Raw genomic sequence first — 19871 nt, 5'->3', positions numbered from 1 at the left:
AGTACGTGTACTTGGAGGATGATGAGAAGAAACCGGTGATCATTTCCACCTCCCTTGATTCTGTTCAAGAGGAGAAGTTGCTTGGTGTGCTGAGGAAGCACAAGAAGGCCATTGGTTGGAGTTTGGCTGACATACCTGGCATTAGCCCATCCACATGCATGCATAGAATTCTTTTGGAAGATGGGGCAAGGCCAGTGAGACAGCCACAAAGAAGGCAAAACCCCGTGATCATGGACGTCATCAAGAAGGAGGTGACCAAGCTTTTGCAAGCTGGGATCATCTACCCTATTTCAGACAGTCAGTGGGTTAGCCCCATCCATGTTGTGCCCAAGAAAACTGGCCTCACTGTGGTGAAGAATGAGAGGGATGAGCTTATCCCAGCTAGAGTGCAGAACAGTTGGAGAGTCTGCATTGACTATAGGAGGCTCAACCAAGCAACCAGGAAAGATCATTTCCCCCTGCCATTCATTGATCAGATGCTGGAGCGCCTGGCAGGTAAATCTCATTATTGTTTTCTTGATGGTTTTTCTGGTTACTTTCAAATAAATATTGCGCCTGAGGATCAAGAAAAAACCACATTCACCTGCCCCTTTGGCACTTTTGCCTATAGGAGGATGCCCTTTGGTCTATGCAACGCCCCTGGTACCTTCCAGCGGTGCATGCTTAGCATTTTTAGCGACTTTCTTGAGAATTGCATAGAGGTGTTTATGGATGATTTTACTGTGTATGGATCCTCCTTTGATGCATGTTTAGACAGTCTGGAAAAAGTTTTGAAAAGATGCATAGAAACAAACCTTGTTCTCAATTTTGAGAAATGTCACTTCATGGTTGGACAAGGTTTGGTTCTAGGGCATATCATTTCTGAAAAGGGAATAGAGGTAGACCCTGCTAAGATATCTGTGATTTCGCAGTTGCCTTACCCCTCTTGCGTGCGAGAGGTGCGATCTTTTCTTGGACATGCAGGTTTCTACAGGCGCTTCATCAAAGATTTCAGCAAGAAGGCGCTTCCCTTGTCCAGACTGCTGCAGAAAGATATTGACTTTTCTTTTGATGACAGATGCAAGCAGGCGTTTGATTGCCTGAAGGAAGCTTTGACCACCGCCCCTATCATTCAGGCACCAGATTGGACAGCCCCATTTGAGCTCATGTGCGATGCGTCTAATTATGCATTAGGGGCTGTCTTGACACAGAAAATTGACAAGCTGCCGAGAGTGATCTACTATGCTTCACGCACTTTGGATGTTGCCCAAGCAAATTATACCACCACTGAAAAAGAGTTGTTGGCAATTGTTTTTGCCCTTGATAAGTTTAGGTCATATTTGCTTGGATCACCTGTTATTGTGTATACTGACCATGCAGCTCTAAAGTTTCTGTTGAAAAAGGCGGAGTCAAAGCCTAGATTGATCAGGTGGATGCTACTGCTCCAAGAGTTTGACTTGCAAATTGAAGACCGGAGTGGAGCACGAAATTTGGTTGCAGACCACCTAAGCCGGATTGAAAAAGCTGATGATGAAGCTGATGTGTTGCCCATACAGGATACCTTTCCTGACGAGAGTTTGTTGATGATTTCTTACTCTCACCCCACTCCTTGGTTTGCACACATTGTAAATTATTTGGTTGCTTCTGTTTTTCCTCCTTTAGCATCACGTGCTCAGATTGCTAAAATTAAGAGTGATGCTAAGTATTATGTTTGGGATGACCCATATCTGTGGAAGTTGTGCAGTGACCAGGTTACTAGGAGATGCATTCCGGACCATGAGATTGACTCGGTCCTGCAGTTTTGTCATGCCTCCTCACCTGATGGTCATCTGGGGATACAGAGAACAGCTCGCAGGGTGCTGGACTGTGGTTTTTATTGGCCTTCCATCTTCAAAGATGCGGAGAAGATCTGCAGCACTTGTGAGCCTTGTCAGAGAGCAGGAGGATCAATTTCACAGAGACAAGAGATGCCTCAACAACCTATGTTGTTCTGTGAGGTGTTTGATGTATGGGGTATAGATTTCATGGGTCCTTTTCCTGTTTCTTTTGGTTTCTGTTATATTCTCCTTGCTGTGGATTATGTTTCAAAATGGGTGGAAGCTAGAGCCACCAGGACTAATGATGCTCGGGTTATTGTAGATTTTGTTAGATCTCACCTCTTTTGCAGGTTTGGAGTGCCTAGAGCAATTGTTAGTGATCAAGGAACCCATTTTTGCAACAGATCCATGCAAGCCTTGCTCAAGAAATATGGGGTGACGCACAGAGTTTCTACACCTTACCACCCCCAAACAAATGGGCAGGCTGAGATCTCCAACAGGGAGATTAAGAGGATTTTGGAGAAGATTGTCCAGCCCAACAGGAAAGATTGGAGCAATAGGTTGGACGATGCTCTTTGGGCTCACAGGACAGCTTACAAAGCACCGATAGGGATGTCTCCCTACCGGGTTGTCTTCGGAAAAGCATGTCACCTACCGGTCGAGATTGAGCATCGGGCATATTGGGCTGTGAAGATTTACAACTTCTCCATGGACCAAGCTGGAGAGGAAAGAAAGTTGCAACTGAATGAATTGGATGAGATCCGATTGGAGGCATATGAGAACTCGAAGTTCTACAAGGAAAGGACAAAGAAGTTCCATGATAGTTCTATTGTTAGAAAGGACTTCGAGGTGGGCCAACAGGTTTTGTTGTATAACTCTAGACTCGGCCTCATGGGTGGTAAGTTGAGATCAAAATGGACTGGACCTTTTGTTGTGACTAATGTTTATCCTTATGGTGCAGTAGAGATCCAAGGTCCATCCACAGTTAAAAGCTTCAAGGTGAACGGGCATAGACTGAAGCCTTTCCTCAGCAACCCTTCTTTAGTGGATGTAGTGGTGGAGGAGACGTCTTTGGTCCACCCCACCTATCCTCCCATCTGACTCAGGGAGTTTCTTTTCTCCTTCCCTCCTCACTTTTATTGCACTTTGTCGATATCTGATGATTGTTCTGATTGTTTGATCTACTGATTGTGACACACTGAGGACATCGTGTCGTTTAAGTGTGGTCTATTAGGGGAGGTTGTTTTTTTTGTTCATGTTTCGGTTTTTATGTAGTTTGTTGTGTCTTGTGTACAGTTTTGCATGCTTTTCGTAAATTCTGGATTGTGGTTAGGTTGTCAGTTTTCCTTCACTCCATTGATACTCTGAGATGTGGATTCCTTGCTTTTCTTTGCTTGGAAGATGATCATGATGTTTGAGAGTTGAATTGATTGTGACACAAATGCCCTGTGTGAGAATTTGAGCCACTGTATGTTCTTTCTTGTGTGAGATATGTCTCTTGATTGCTTGCACATATGCCTTGGCTTGACTCTTGTTGATAATTCTTGAGTGATATGCATGTTTGGAAGTGATAAAGGCAATTTTGTTCTTGAGCCTCTCTATCCAAATACGCTTACCTTGTTTTAATTCTTTGATAACCCATTTTGAGCCTATACTTTCCACCATTTCTTTGTTTTGAATGCTCATACACTAGCCCTAAGAGAAAAACCATGATTACCTTAACCTTAGGGAATTTTGGAGCTTTGGAAGTGTTTTGGGAACAAGTGTGGTCTCTTGGGGGTTTCTGATGAGTTGGCTAGTTGGTTCCTCTTCTTGTTTTGTTTTGGTAAATATATGTGTATCTTGTCTTTTACAGTTTTGTTTTGAAAGAGAGAAAAGAAAAGAGACAGGATGAAGAAAAAAAAAAGAAGAGCAGAAAAATAGAAAAAAAAAATAGTGAATAATTGTGAATAATGGAGTCAAGAAGAGGATGGAAGTAGAGGTTGTGGGTGTGTTTGAATGTGTTTACACTTGTTCCCCATTGCTCCTCTGTTCCTTATGGTTTGTAGCTTCTTATCCAGATATATCCTTCCTTGTCCTTGGCCCCATTACAACCATGAAAAGACCTTTTGATTTGAACATGCGTATGTGCTTGAGTGTTGATATTAGAGGCTTGCCAAGTCTATTTGTGATTGCTTTCTTGAGTGCATTGAGTGACATTGATTTACCTTAAACACCTGAGAGAAACACTGATTGTGTGCATCTGTGAGGATCTGTTGCTTTTGATTCATCTCTTGAACTGATTGACTGTTTCCCTTGTACTGAACTGTTTGGATGATTCTTTGAGTAGTTGCTTTCATTGACTCTGTGTGGGATTCTGCCTATACCTTTTACCGTCCAGATTTTGTGAGAATTGTGCAACTGTGTTTCTGTTTTGGAGTCTTTGTTGTCTGTCTGTCGAGTCTGTGTCAGCTCCCTGATGTTTGAGTAGTTCCCTGGTTTTCGTTTTGGTTTTGCCCAGGAGTGCAAAAGACTAAGTGTGGTCTATTTTGATGAGTCGTTATTTCTTGAATTATATTTAGTTTCTTGCACTTAAATAAACCAGGGAATTGTGTTTAATTGCTTGTTATTTCCCCGTTTTTCCGAATTCTGCTTAATTTGGTCGGAAATTTGTAATTGTGCTAATTTGGATTTTCTGAGCTGATTAAGTGCATTTTTTGAAGTGCAGGAAAATTTCGGAAATACATTTTGGGACATCAGGAAGATTGCCAAATAAATTCAAGAATCTCCAGACAAACATTTTTGAATTAATTAAATTGTAATTCAGTAGTTTAGAATTTTTGAATCAACTCTTATATTTTGGGTCAATTTTTGGTAAATTAGATTAGACCCAAAATTAGAAATTAATGACTTGGCACCTAGGGTTTTATTTTTGTGGACCCTACCCTAAAAAAGGGGACACACGGTCTTAGAAGTTTGGGGGCCAGCCGCCACTTGTTTTTTTTACTGTACACACTCTCGGCTTGTGTTCCAAAGGGACTAACTCTCGGTTTGATTTTTGGGTCCGAGCTCTTGCTTTTGGACGTTTTTCATGAGGAATGAAGAGCTTTTGTTTCATTGCCATTTTCATCTTGGTTTGGTGACCTTTTGATGAGCTTTTGATTGAAGTTTGGGTTCGGCCGCTGCTGCCACGTTCACCCTCATTTTCATTCTTTTTACTTTGTACGCTGATTCATTTGGAAAGAGAAATGGGCGTGGATTGATAGAAAGAAAGGAATTAGGTGTCACGGCTACTGGAAGGAGAGTGCTAGCCGTTCTTTCGTTTTCATAGAATGAGAAGTGGATTTTGGATGAAATTGAGAAACACATTTTTTTTCTTTTCTTTTAGTATGTTAAGGTAATTTCATTCAGCAGTGGTGTGCATATGAAGAAGCTGAGGTGGAGCAAGGAAGAGAAGCACAAAAGTGGTGTGCGCGTGGACGTGTGAAGGGAGCCGGTGATTCACGTGGAGCTGGAAGTGAGGTAGCAGCAGCACGTTGAGAGGAGAATGCACGCGGACGGCTGGAATGGTGTGCTCGTTCCGTGAACGAGCGTCCTTTCTATTCCTTTTGAGAGGAGTGTGTGTCTCGGCACTGGAAGAGAAGTGGAAGGCTGAATCATTTTGTTGAAGTTGATGCACGGTTGGAATGAAGAGGTGATGGGAGTAGGTGCTGAGTGGAGTGCGGTGATTGAAAAAGGAAGTGGTATGTGTCTCGGTCTTGGAGAATGAAGCACGGTGTTACGTGTTGGAAGCAAAGATACTGCTGGAACGTGTTGGAGAATTGGGGTGCCACGGCTTGAAGGAAGATGGAGCAAAGGGCATTTGGATTTAGCTTAGTAAGTAGCATTGTCACATCTTGGGAGAGAGGAGAGGGGTGTGCACGGCCTTGAAGAAATTCTCCACGCTGGCAGCTGTTATTTTTTTTAGAACGCAGATTTCATTTTGTTTTCTTTCTTTAGAAGCATTCGGTGACTTGTGAGGGGCTGGGAGTTGTTCCAGCAACACGCTGGATGTGTCACGTCCTGTGATAGAATTTAATTTTAGGGAACCACTTTCATTTTGTTATGTTGAGCAGCTGACACGTCCTCGCTGGAGAAGTTTAATTCATTGCTTGGGAAAGCACCGTCTTGGTTGCTGGAAGAAAAAGAATGTCTCCATTTAATTCTTATTCCATTTGAGCATGCACATGTGACACCTTGAAGGAGGCACGGATTCCATTGTAGAAGAAATTCCACTTTACCTTTGGCTTGAAAAGAGTATATGGGTCACGTGAAATGGTAGAAAAATTTATTTTCTTTTAATTTCTTTTGCCTAAGAATGGTTTGCATTATAGGTTGAATTGATTTTCTTCTTTTGGGTGGTGAATTGTGTTTGGATATTTATTTATTGCAATGTTCAGTTTAATGTTTTCATGCACTGGAATACCGTCAATCATGTTTAGTTGTGTTTAATTTCCATTTTAATTTAATTTTACCGCAACCACAAAAACACTTTCAAAACCCCCCCCACTACGTGTTAATCTGAGACTGAACCCAATTTGGTCCTTGAGAGACGACCTAGGAGTCACTTCCTAGTAACTATACTGCATTCTTTTATGCACAACTTTTGTGGGAGGTGCGACCCTCTCATCAAGAAGCACAAAGGGTTTTGCTTGACCGTTCAACTTTTGCCTACCTACCCTTGGAACTTGTTCGTTTTAAATTATTACCATTGAGAGAAAATTGTAATGCTTTAAATTTTGTGTCAATAGAATGCGTAGAGTTAGGATTCTCAGGGTCATTGGATGCAGATTGATCTTATGACTAGGGATGAATGATAGGAAAGTCCTCAAGACTATAAGTTGAGGTGGACCTAGTCTATTATTTTCTCCTCTCATAATTTACTAACAATTCAAACCAAGTGTTCATCACACTAAGGTAATCATGTTGATTGTTTGTCTTTCTTCGCCTGAGGAGTCTTCTAGGGGAAGTGGCAGAGGGTACACGATGAAACTACAAAAAAACACTAGAAGGGGGGTTGAATAGTGTTTTTCGAAAATCCTTTCGCAATATAGCATCAGACAAATATTGTAAGATATGTTTGATCAAGTTCTTGTTTAGACGTTGTTGTTTTATAAAATTGGTATAAAGGTATGTTTAATAAAATAGTGTCGTAAGCACAAGGAATATGTTTAGTGATTCAACGTCTAGAAGAAGGTTTATAAAGATTGTTACAAAAGTTGTGTAGATGCTAGGTTTTTTGAAAAACTTTTCAAGTGAAGATTGGAAAGATAAAACAATGAACAAGGATAATTTTATACCGGTTCACTCTAACTGAGCTACGTCGAGTTCTCCCTCAAAAACTCTCTAGAGAGGTTCCACTAAGTATTATCACCACTTATGGTTACAACGAGTATTAGCACCACTCCTGGTTACATAAGTATTCTTACCACTTTTGGTTACACTAAGTATTAGCATCACTCCTAGTTACACAAGTCTTCTAAATACTTCTGGTTACAATAAGTATTAGCATCATTCTTGGTTACATTAAGTATTCCCACCACTTGTTGTTACAATGAGTATTCACATCACTCTTGGTTACAGTAAATCCATAGCGGGATGTACAACAATATATCGATGAATAACTCTCTAAGAAAGGATATGTTTTGATTCAATACTATTTGTAAATCTTGATGGTGTTTCACTCTTTCTTTTCTGAAAAGCTTCAGATGATTGATAAACTATGAGCATAGAGAATTGAATAAGAAAAATGTATTCACTTTGTTATCCCTTTTGTCTTATCTTCATACGTCTGGTTATTTATGGTTTTCTTGAGAATATGGCTATTGAGTATTGAGTTGACTTCTTATAAACTAGGTTGATATCCTTTTCAGCTTCCAGTCAGACTCGGGTCTATTCTGCACTTGTGCAGTGCTTTATCAAAGTTTTTAATTGATAGCGTAACTTGTACGGCTTGTCAGAGCATAAGTCTTCAATAGAAATATTCCCAGAATGTTCTCTTCTTCTCTCAATGTCTTTATCCAACACGTGAATTTGTTTTAATTAATCTAATGTGTAATTCTAATATGCACATTAAAGGAGGACAAAGTATACAAGCAAAATAGCACTTTGTAGTAAATGCATTAATGGGCGTTTAATGTTTTGAATGTTTATACATGTTAAATATCATTTCTCGTTCAAAAACATTTTATCATATGTCATGTCAATAATAAATGTATTTGATTTAGTTCAACGTTCAAATATTGAAAGACAAGACAAAGCGTTTAGACGCTTATGAATGAAAAGCATTCTTAAGATTTGTTTGTTTGGCGCACTTTCCATTAAATTGTTTCTTCTAAGACGTTTCTATTGATAACATGTTTAAGATATCATTGTTCAAATCTTATATTCATTAGACAATATCTTCGCTTTAGCTCTTTTTCTCTCATTAACACCGATTGAATATACAATGTTTAGGCTTTAAATCTTTTGTTCTTATCAAGGATAGATATGTTAGTTTCAACACATAAGAAATTATCCTGATATTTTTGCATGTCATCCTTAGATGATTCTCGTTGAAATTTATCTTTATAAAACATATTTGTACTTGATAGCTTTTCACGCTTATTGTTTTACAAGATTCTCGTAGACATTTTTTCACTCATCACTTTGTGAATGTATATACATATCTTAAGCATTGTGTCTCACGATTTTATGTAGGTTTTTCCTATTGATCATAAGCATCTATTTAAGAGTGCATCATATTGTCTAATGCTCATTTCTTTCTCTAGGCCAATGCCTTTACAAAATGCATTTCTTTTTTATCATTTAAGTTTATTGTTTTACAAGGTGTTCTTTTGAACTCTTCTTATATTGATTAGACGTTTTAACTTGATAATCATTGTAGGCTGGGAAAATGTTGTTTGCTTAAATCCCTTATGATAAAACTTTCTAGATAGCGCTTAGACGCTTTTAAGCTTAAGTCTTCTTAGGCTTTTAGTGTTTTTGCTCGATGCTTCTAGATGATTTAAGCCTAATTCTTTTGGTTTTTATCTCTTGGTCGAACAATCATTTGGATGATTCTATTTCATACATGTTGTTGATGATTCTAAGATATTGTCTATTGCCTAACTTTCAGACACTCTCTCTTGTGATCACTCAGGGATGTTTCTACGTTTTCTTAGGTTGTGTCTAGGTTTACTTCCTTCAGACGCTCTTCTTTTTGAGACACTATTTCATTTAATGTTTATTGTTGAACTTTAAAACTAGGGATATTAGACGATCTATTCTTTCAGACGATTCTGTCTCAACATGCGGATGATGCTTCGTCTTGCTTCCCATCAAGACCTTGACGTTCTCTCGCCAATCTTCCTGCTCGACCACTTTTTTTGGATATACATTCCACAATTAGCTTCGTTAACACTTGCCTTATGACTGTAGACAACTACCGCTCACCAGTTTGGACAATATGTTTGCCCTTGCCTTTTCTGCTTCAGAATTGTGTTTGATGTTTGCAGCTTCAAAGCTTTTGATCAATCCAATAGCTTCGTGAAGTATTGAAGGAGCTTATCATCCTTGATTTTCAATGTTCCATTCATTTTGGTCGACCATAAGCTGAGAGTCAGTTCTAAAATCCACTTTGTCTACCCCTGTGTCCTTTACCAAGGTAAGACCTACAATCAAGGCCTCATATCCAGCCTGGTTGTTAGAAATTTCAAATTGAATACTAGAGAGTTCTCAATCTTTACACTGTTTGAGCCTTCAAAAATTATGCATGCATTGTCGCTCTTCTTATTATATTACTCGTCAATGTATACCCTTCATGTTTGGTCTGAGCGATTATCTTATTTGGGAAGTTGTACGCAAACTCTGTTAGGTGTTTCCCACGAACCAAGCCACGTGGTTGATATCAAAGGTTGAAATCTGGCAACTCCACTGACTAGTTTACCTTCTAGCCAATTAGATTAGGCTTTCTTAACATCTTCAAGATTGTGTGATCAGTGCAGACGACCACTAGATCCAGGAAAAATAAAATATCTAGAAAGGTGGTATGAGTGGATGACATTAATTAAAATAAGAAAAAATAAGTTATGCATAAGTGATGTGTAACACAATTGGTTAGAGCTCTTTATTATAGGTTGGAGGTAGTTGTTTGGTCTAAGGTTGATCTTCTAGGATTTGTGATTAGTAGTTCAAAGTGAAAAATAATACATGAAAGGAAAGTTAAAATGGGACATTTAAAGGTTAATAATTAGAATTTAATTAGAGACCATAAAAAATTAAAATATATTTTATTTTGATTTTATTTTGCAATAAAACGTTTTTTCAAAGGCTTGGGGGATGGACCTAGATATTCTATAATTAGGGTTAGACATGCCTCCTTATTAAATTAGGTTAAGATAAAAACCTTACACACCTGGAAAAAGAGGTAGAAACGCGAGTGTGTAGTGAGAGAGAATAATGTTCATGTTGAAGATTCCTAAGAGTTTAGGGTGTAGTAGAAGGGCGTTTTCTGATCAAGAAAAGAAAGTAGTGGAAACCAAAATAAGGGGAGCTATCTATTCTTTTTGTTTTATATGATGTTGGTATGTTCTTTTTGTTGGTAATGGTACTTTCTAGAAGTATGGTACATTATTTTGATGGTGAAGAACTCTATATTGATGGTTCCTTGTCTGATTACATGAAGCAATTTTTTAGGTATATGATTTTGTTTTCATGTTGATAAATTTTTCTAATTTTTGTGCTATCAAGTGGCATGGGAAATTGTTATGATGTTTATGATTTAGAATGTTTTGTTGCATTTGTTTTAGGCATAAATACACACAACGTTTTTTTGTGCATAATGATGTTAGAACTTGTGGTTTCGTATTCTGTAAATGTTTAATATATGATGAACTTTTCACAAGAAATTAGTGCACAAGTGTTGATTAATCACAAAATAGAGGTTGTCGTGTTGTTTGACTTTATTTTAGGTTCTCGTGTCACATTTGATGTCAACGACCAATTTTGGGTTGAGGAACTTTTACTTTAACAATGCTGGCAGCTGACAATAATGTGATGAATTTTCATAGGTTTTACGTGTTGCACGTGATGAGTAGGGATAATGAGTATTTTATTTGTGAAACATGTTTGTTGCAGTAGATAGTAAGCATACTTAATCTTTCAAAAGTAGACGACTTCTTTTTACTAGTTTGTAATAATTGTTGTTTTTTTAGGTTTAAGGCATACACAATAAATTAATGTGCAGAATTTTGTGGTAAAGATCATGGATTGTACTTCAATACATGGATAATTATGGTTATAATTGTATATACGTTTAATCATTAAAATTGTGGTTGATGTATGGTTTTGTGCATGGATATGAATTGTTGATTTGAATAGTGTGGATGTATTATATCATGTGTTTTTTTTATGGTTAGCTCACCCTTACTTGTTTGTATTTGTGCGATGATCATATAACTCGTGTTGTTATACGAGAATAAATGTTGTTACAAATTATCTTAAAAATACCACTAATCTTGGTCTCTAATACAAAAGGTGAACAAGTTATCCTTTACAGGGATACTATGATGTTAACTATACAGGAGACAAGGTAGAATAAATAAGCACTAGTGGAGGATGTCACTTCATTGGATGAAATTTAGTTTCATGAAGTGAACAATAAGCATGGAACAATTGCATTATCAATTGCTTAAGCATAATAAATATCAACTTCCAACTATTGTTCTCAAATCCTATAGATTAAAAATCAACTTAAGAATTACAATTTAAATGAGAATAAAATCCTATACTCTATGAAAACAATATTGTTATAAATTTAGCTAAGAATCTCATCTTGTATTTTAGGACAAAAGACATTGAAATTAAGCATCATTTCATTGGGATTACCAGTTCAAAATTTTGAACATCACGTAATCTTATTACACCATGTTGGTAATTTATTACCAATTCAATTTTTTTTTATCAACCTTTTATCAATCTTTTTTATTTTGCATTGTTGAATACTCAGTGACTTTGGAGCTTAAGGTGTGAGTGAAACTTCTAATACTTCAATTTTGCCTAAAATTATAGTTATTCACTTTAATTTTGAATTGGTAATTGATTACCAACAAGGTGTAATCAATTACTAACATGTGCCAAATTATAAATGTTTATGTCATCTTGTCCGTTATACAGGGTGTAATCGATTATCAATACATGTCAAATTAGGAATATCCATGCATTTTAAAAGTATAAGGATGCTTTTTATATGAACTTTTAAATAAAGACGAATTCCAATTTCACATAAAAATATAGAAACAAAAAACATATTTAACTGAAAAAGAAATATGAAGTAAGTGTTTAATTAACTTTTTCTTTTGTGGTTAAATAAAGTTTCTTTAAATTTTGTTAATTAATTGAGAGATTTTAATTTTCGATTATAAACCAAATTAAAATTGGATAAAATGAGGAAAAAAAGAGTCAATTCTTTTTCAATACATTTTTTTTACACCTTATTTGCTTCTTACCTTATTGCCTCCTTAGATCCAAATTCATGTTTTTAACACTACTATTTTCATTTTCAACTTCTTTTCAAACTTTTGTTTTGAGTGTTACTCCCTCCACCACCACCAAATACTCTCTGCACCTCCCCACAATTTTTTTAATTACAAAAATACCCTTTAAGCTTTAACTTATTTAATTATTTGAATATGTTGTATTTCATTAAACGGATCTGTCACATCTGTTGACGGATATGTCACGTCCGTTATAGCCGCAAAATCCACCTTTAGCTTGGTGACATCTTCATAGTTCTCCAAATACCCAACCCGACTTAACTGAGACTGTCAAGCACAAAATCGTCAGCAATTAATTCTCACTAAACCAAAACTTCAGGCGATGATGAGACTTAGACGAAAGTTCAAAATATTACAAATCCAACTTAAAGTATGTCATGGCATACGATATATCATGGGCACGTAAAACAAGTTTGATAGCTTTAACAATAGGTTCCTTCATGATAAATTTCATGATAAGTTTGAAAGAGGCGTTTTATTTTACACCAACTTGTCATTCAATTTTGGCAAAAAAACTCATTTAAGACTATTAACTGTTATTCGAAAACAAGCAAAAATTTGTAACTTGGAAGCACATCAAATTTGGGAACAGTTATATCTTCATACTAACAAATTCCATTCGTCAATTAAAAGAAACACCAAAGCTCAGGAGAAAAGTCAGAATGCTTAATTTAAACGAAACAGAGTTGCTTAAGTAAAAGATGCTAGAGTAAAAAAGAAATACTAGAACTGTAAGCTGGGAACATTGTCGTTGTTTCTACACACGAAATTCCTTAGGAAATAAAGGTTTAATCCTTTCGGACATCTCTATTTGTGTAGGTTTGTCTCAAATAGGTCCTCGTATTCTAAATGTTCTCAATTAGGTCCCTTATTGTGTAAAATTGAATAAATTTAGGTCTCTCCGTTAATTACGTTGGACGGCGTTAAAAATTGTGGTTGATGGCTTGGTGACTGAGCAAATTTTATTCACATGGCAGCGCCTGAGCTGGATTTTATTTATTTACAGTTTTAAAAAACTTTATTTTAATCAAAACACAACGTTTAGTTAAGGAAAACTGATTAAAAGTTAGGATTAGTGGTTTGATTGTTGAGTCCGTGCCAGATATGGAAATTTGGGAAACCACAACAACCAAGCCTCGAAAAAACCACAACATCGTCATCCTCCATCGTCGCCACTGCCTCACACCACCACACGCACACGCCGCCGCAAGGTCGCCACCACCACTGTCATGCTACAAACCCTTTTCAGGCTGTTGCCACCGTAAGATTTGCGGCACTCAACGCGAGAACCTACAACCACTGCACCGGAAACCTGTTCGAAACCCAAATGAAGCAAATCGCGTCTCCGCCATTCTCTAATCACCTTTACCCGCCACCTACATCACCACCATGAATCTTCATCTTCTCCAACAGAACCACCATGATTCCACCCCTGAAACCCACAGAAAAATCCCAAACTAAAAGAACCCTAAAAACCTAAATCACCACCATGACAAGCTCTACATTCTCGCTCCTCTCTACCACCAGCACTAACGCGAACCCAACCAATCATTCGAACCTTCATCTCGCCACCACAGAGCATCAGCAGCGCCGCAGAGGAGAAGAGGCGAAGCCCTATCGCGAAGAGAGGCAAGGGTTCGAACCCTAGAGCGACCTTCCCGTCCGCCGTCGCACAACCTGCCTCCATCAACCTTCGTCTTCGTGCTTCTCAACCATCAACAACCCGAACCTGCAAGAAGAAACCCAGAGAAGAAACCCCCAATTTCCAACCACAACAACCAAGCCAAAAAAAACCTATTTTTTTCGAATTTCCCTAATCTACGTACTCAACAATCAAACTACTAATCCCTAACTTTTAATCAGTTTTCCCTAAGTAAAATGTTGTGTTTTTATTAAAATAAAGTTTTTTAAAATTATAAATAAATAAAATCCAACTCAGGTGTCCAAATGTTGCCACATGAATAAAATTGGTTGAGTCACCAAGCCAAGAACCATAATTTTTAACGTCGTTCAGCGTAATTAACGTCGAGACCGAAATTAATTCAATTTTACACAATAAGGGACCTAATTGAGACCATTTAAAATACGAGGATCTATTTGAGACAAACCTACACAAATAGGGATGTCCAAAAGGATTAAACCGAAAATAAATTCATTTTTTCCTCGACGAATCAAGAAAACAACATTAAAATCGATTCACGATAAAAAGAAAAAGAAGAAATAGTTACACGTAATTAGAGGACGCGAATTGAAAAACAAAAAAAAACGGTGCACCTTGAGAATTGAGAGGAGACGCTCTTGGTTGTCGATTTCCTCGAAATGCCAGCGCCACCGATCCCAATCCTAATCCTCGTCGTTGCCAGCCGCGTGGCTACGATCTTCGACAACGTCCCCGAAGGACTTCTAGTAAGAATCAACGTGTTTGGCGACCTCGGAGAAGTGGTGCAGCACAGAATCCAACCGCGTTTGGCGTCGCTACGGTCGTCGGAGGAGATGCAGTGGTAGGGGGAGAAGGAAGGTAAAGAAAGGAGCGACGACGTTCGCGCAGGAAATGGAATGGCAAGCTTCTAGTTAGTGAAGTTGAGGGATGGAGCGGTCATGGAAGCCATGCGAGAGAAAGAGAGAGAGTGAAAGGAACGAATGGATATGCGTGCGTGTGAGAGTATGTGTCGGAAGGAGATTGGAAAGAATATGTTATTGATGATGTTGTTGCTAAATGGTGAGGTGAAAGATTATTGTTCTTGTTGTTGTGGTGTTAGTGAATAATGTGAATGTGAATGTAAAAACGGATATCAACATCCGTTTTCCCTTCAGCGGATGTTGATATTCGTTGACGAATTATCACATCCGTTGAAGGATTACCATAACTTCTTCTGCACACCTGAGACGAATCCTGCCTCCGATAATTACCACCACAAACATCGAGCTCTTACCACCATTGGTTCCTTGCACCACTTGCAATCTTCCACCAAGCACAACCCATTACCAAGACATACACTCACAGCACCACCACACTCACCTAGAGGATAATGAATAAGTTATAGAGGAAGAAGAAAGGGAGAACTGATTTCCGTGTGCAAGTTCGGGTGTGGAGGTGCATTCTTATAAGGGAACCATTAATATGTAATTAATGATTGGGTGAAAATTTACTAAGGAAGGACAAATTAGGTACGGAGTGGTACAAGAAATATTAGGTGATGGTGGAGAGAGGAAAACTCTTTTGTTTTTTTTCGTCCTTTAAGAGGTGGGCTCACAGCCCAAGTTTTTCACGTTCTGGCACCCTTGCTCTACTATTTCCAGTCTCCCAAAAACCCCTCCACTCTAATGGTGACATGTGTCAGCTTTTCTCTGTCCCCTTATCAATTTTCAGATTTCTCCTTCATGCAATTCAAGGAAGCAATCAAGCACTGTATTCACCACCTCCATGCAACCAATCATCCATGTATTCTTCCTATTCCTCCATTGAACAGGGGCAATCACAACAGTCCCATCATCATCATTTTTTACACTATTGACAGCGGCGTCATCATCACCAACCATTTTTTCCTCCACTCGACTCCATTGCCATCCACTAACGAAGAACACAAAACAGAGTAGTTACGTCCCCTTCCAGCACCCCACATTTGGCCTCCATCACCATCTTTCACAGACGTTTTGGGCGAGGAAAGGCGAAATTCAGAACAAACCCATAGAGCAAGGAGAATAAAGAGCATCACTTCAACCTCCATCCTTCTTCATCCTCCAACAGCGTTTTCCACATCACATTTTCTCCGCATCCACATTCATCGTTCTTCTTCCAACACCTTCACTATCCAGTCTTCACAGAGATAACACGCACAACATCACAGCCCAATCACCATTCTATTCTCCTCCACCCCCACACGCATAACACCTAAACCAGCGGGCACCATCACATCTTCATCCACCACCGTATCCAAACCTCTCCATCGCATCTTCAACACGCACAATACAAAACACACATTGAAACATTCTTTCTACTCTCTCCTTTTTCACAAAGCCAACACGCATAACACCAACAGAAAAACCCACACCCAGTGAAGCAGAAATCGCGCTTCGGAGGAGAAGGAGGATGCACAGTGGTCGGCGGTGTGGTTGAACGGAGGACGCGCAGTGGCGGCGGTGTGCTTGCTAAATCCCTATTTGGATTTCGAACGGAGGAGAAGGCGTCTCGGAATTAGAAGAGCGAAGAAGGACGGGATCGCCTTGACGCCGGTAAACTTTCCGGTGGTGACCGGAGTGGCCGATAGCGGCCATAGCTTGGCGGAGCATGGTCACGCGACGCTGGCTTCACCGGGAGTCTCGAGAAATCGCGACAGTCGTGGACGCTGGTGCAGGAAGGCTTCGCGCGAAGTGAGCGGCTACGACGCCGGCGAGGCTCCTGGTGGTGATCGGCATCTTCGACGGCGGTCCTGGTGGTAACCGACGCCTTCGGCGGCGGTCCTGGTGGTCATCGACGTCTTCATCGGCATCTTCGACGGTGGTCCAGGGTGGAGAGGACTGTTCACGCGTGAGGGAGAAGACGAGGAAGGGGATTTGAAGTTTTTGAGTGTGTGAGGAGAGGAATTTGGGCTAACCAGCTTATGCTTCCTGCACCCCACTTTTAGTTTTCTCACGCCATATAAGTTGTAGTTTGGACTCCTGCATACTACTTATTGCACCTCCGCATTTCATAATGCACACCTTTCTGGTATTTTGGAGACGAATCACTTTTAATTTTTTCACCCAAACGCTTTACACCTCGCACCACCCTTAACATCATCCTCTTACATGCAACACCTTCATATTTTTATTTCTATTTTTACCCTTACCCTTAAACACATTTCATATAAATTTTTTTTAACACTTTTTTCATATGAAATATTTAAAAATAATAATAATAATAATAATTTAAAATAAAATTCAAATTACAAAAATATAAAAACATAAAATTTTCAAAAAATATCAATATTTTCAAATATATGATTTTTATTAAGAACGTGTTGATCTCGTTCTCTAATAGGATTAAAGTCAACTCTATAGATCCACCTAAAAAAATTAAAATTTATCAAATATATTTTTATCGAAAACTATGTGATCTTTTATTTTCATTATAAAATAAAATATGCAAGAACGAGGTTAGTACTTATCGGATTTACTTTTTAAAAAATTCAAAATTTTTCAAATAGTTTTTCATTTAGAACTTTGTTGTCCCTGATTTTTCATTGCGATGAAAATGTCGTGGCACTACAGGGTGCTAACATCTTCCCTAAGTGTAACTGAATCTCGGACAAAATATCTAATTTTGTTGACCTTGTACTTAATTTTATAGTTTTCCATAATTTTTCATAACAAACTATGGTGACAAATCAAAAACCTCTATTTTGAAACTCTTTATTCTTTTTTTTTTTTTGGTTTGAAACTATCTAAAATTGTTTTGAAACATTAGAGATATCTTTACATGAGACATCTCATATTAACTTAGCATTTAAAGGAGTATATCTCACACAGAAGGAAGGAGGGATGCTCAAGAGTACTCATGATGGAACTGCTCTAGGATATATTTAGGGTCTACAAGAACAATAATAACAGAATACTCCTCACAAAGCTTCTTTAATAATACTAAATATCAAATTATCAACATACACTAGTGCAACGAAAACTTTTTATGTCAATTAGAAAAACCGACATAGATACACCAATATAGAAAATTTTCACTTTATATTTTGGTTATGCTACAACCGACATAAAAAGTTTCACTCTGATTTCATTCACATATTCTCCATGAAACCCTAATTCCACCATAGGGGACACACTTTACCGTGCCTCCATGTTCATTGATGCTGTCATTCATTACCTACTCTGCTTCCTTTGCCTTTTCGTTCACATCCGTGAGGTATGTGTTATTAGATAACCTTCAAATCAGAATTCCTAACCTAGAAATCAAAATAAGTGAAACAAAGCGAGGGAGAAGTTTGAGCACAACAACAAATGATAATGGTAAGACCATTGCAGCAAGAACTAGGCCAAGACTATGGAGTGCCCTCGAGATAGCAAACATCCAAACCCTAAACACCACATCAACAAGAGCGATTGCAAGAGCATTAAAGATATACAAGAGCAAGAGCGAAACTAGCGAGAATGAACTTTGCTAGAGCAAAAGCGACCACCAATGAGAGGGAGAAGACAAGAGCAACAACATAGTGTAGCAAAATAGAGAAGGTAAGAACCAGTATAAAATCAAAGTTTGATTTTTCTTCTCCCTATCTCTCTGTATTAATCGATTACATATTGTCATCATTCGAATACGCATACTGTTATATTGCGTACACATTGCTTGCTGTTCAAGAAAGGTTTAAAGATTCATCTTATTTGCGAAAAAGATTTGAAAAGCGAGTATTTTTATAAAACACTAATTCACCCCCCTCTTCGTGTTGAGAAATAAAGCTCATCATTTCTAATAAAGATCAATGCTAGCGAAACAGTGAAGTGCAACACGATGGGGAAAAGGAAGAAGAAAAAAATTAAAGAGTTTATGTTGATTATAACGAAGAACCAACATAATATTTTTTCTTTTAAACTTTTTTAAAAAAACATACACTTCCACTTTCTATGATTGTTCTAGGTATAATCAACATAGAAAGCTTTTAAATTTATTACAAAATTGTCTTCGTTTTAACTTTTTATGCTCATTCTATGTATAATTAACATAAAAATTCTTCTATTTTATTACGAAATTACTATCACGTCCACTTTTTATATTTTATGTCAGTTCTAAAAATAATCGATATATAAAATTTTATCATATTTATAATTTTGTCATCACATCACTTATTATTCTGAATGAATTATGACTAGTCATCATAAAATAATATTTTTATATATTCTTTCAATAATAAAATCACAATAATAATAATCAAATGAGATAGTATCAAGTTTTCCTCTTGTAAACTACAAACTATGTATAAACTAATTTTAATGCATGAAACTCTGTTTATTTTTTTTCAAAGCTTTTTGTTGTAAGAAGTTTATACGAATAAGGTTATCCAAAGTAATTTAACATTATGTTTTCACAATTTAACCACTCTTATAGTTTTCGTTGCCCAATTAATATTATTATGATAATTAATCACATGAAATCGTATGTAATTTTTTTATTTCGTGAATTTATAAATTATTTGAAATCTTACAATAATTAAAGATATAACAAAAATACTATATATGTGAGAAATAAAATATCTTTATAAACTACTTTATAGAATTAAATTAAACTTTTAAACCTAAATTATAAACAATATCAAAGTTTATATCACATGTAAATATATTTAATTTTGTAAACTTCAAACTCTCAAACGTATTCAATTTTTTATATGAAAAGGGCGTTAGACATAGAAGCAAAATATGCAAGCATTGGATTTTGTTAGTGACAAACCAAATTATGTTATTTATACAAATACCTTTAGGCCTTGTTCTTTTGAGTGAATTTGAGGGGATTTGAAGATAAATTCTTTTATCGTTTATTTGA

Source organism: Vigna umbellata, chromosome 10 (genome assembly GCF_029865625.1).
Source record: "Vigna umbellata cultivar VRB3 chromosome 10, Vumbellata_1.0, whole genome shotgun sequence".
NCBI lineage: Eukaryota > Viridiplantae > Streptophyta > Magnoliopsida > Fabales > Fabaceae > Vigna > Vigna umbellata.
Note: the sequence above shows the minus strand (reverse complement) of the source record.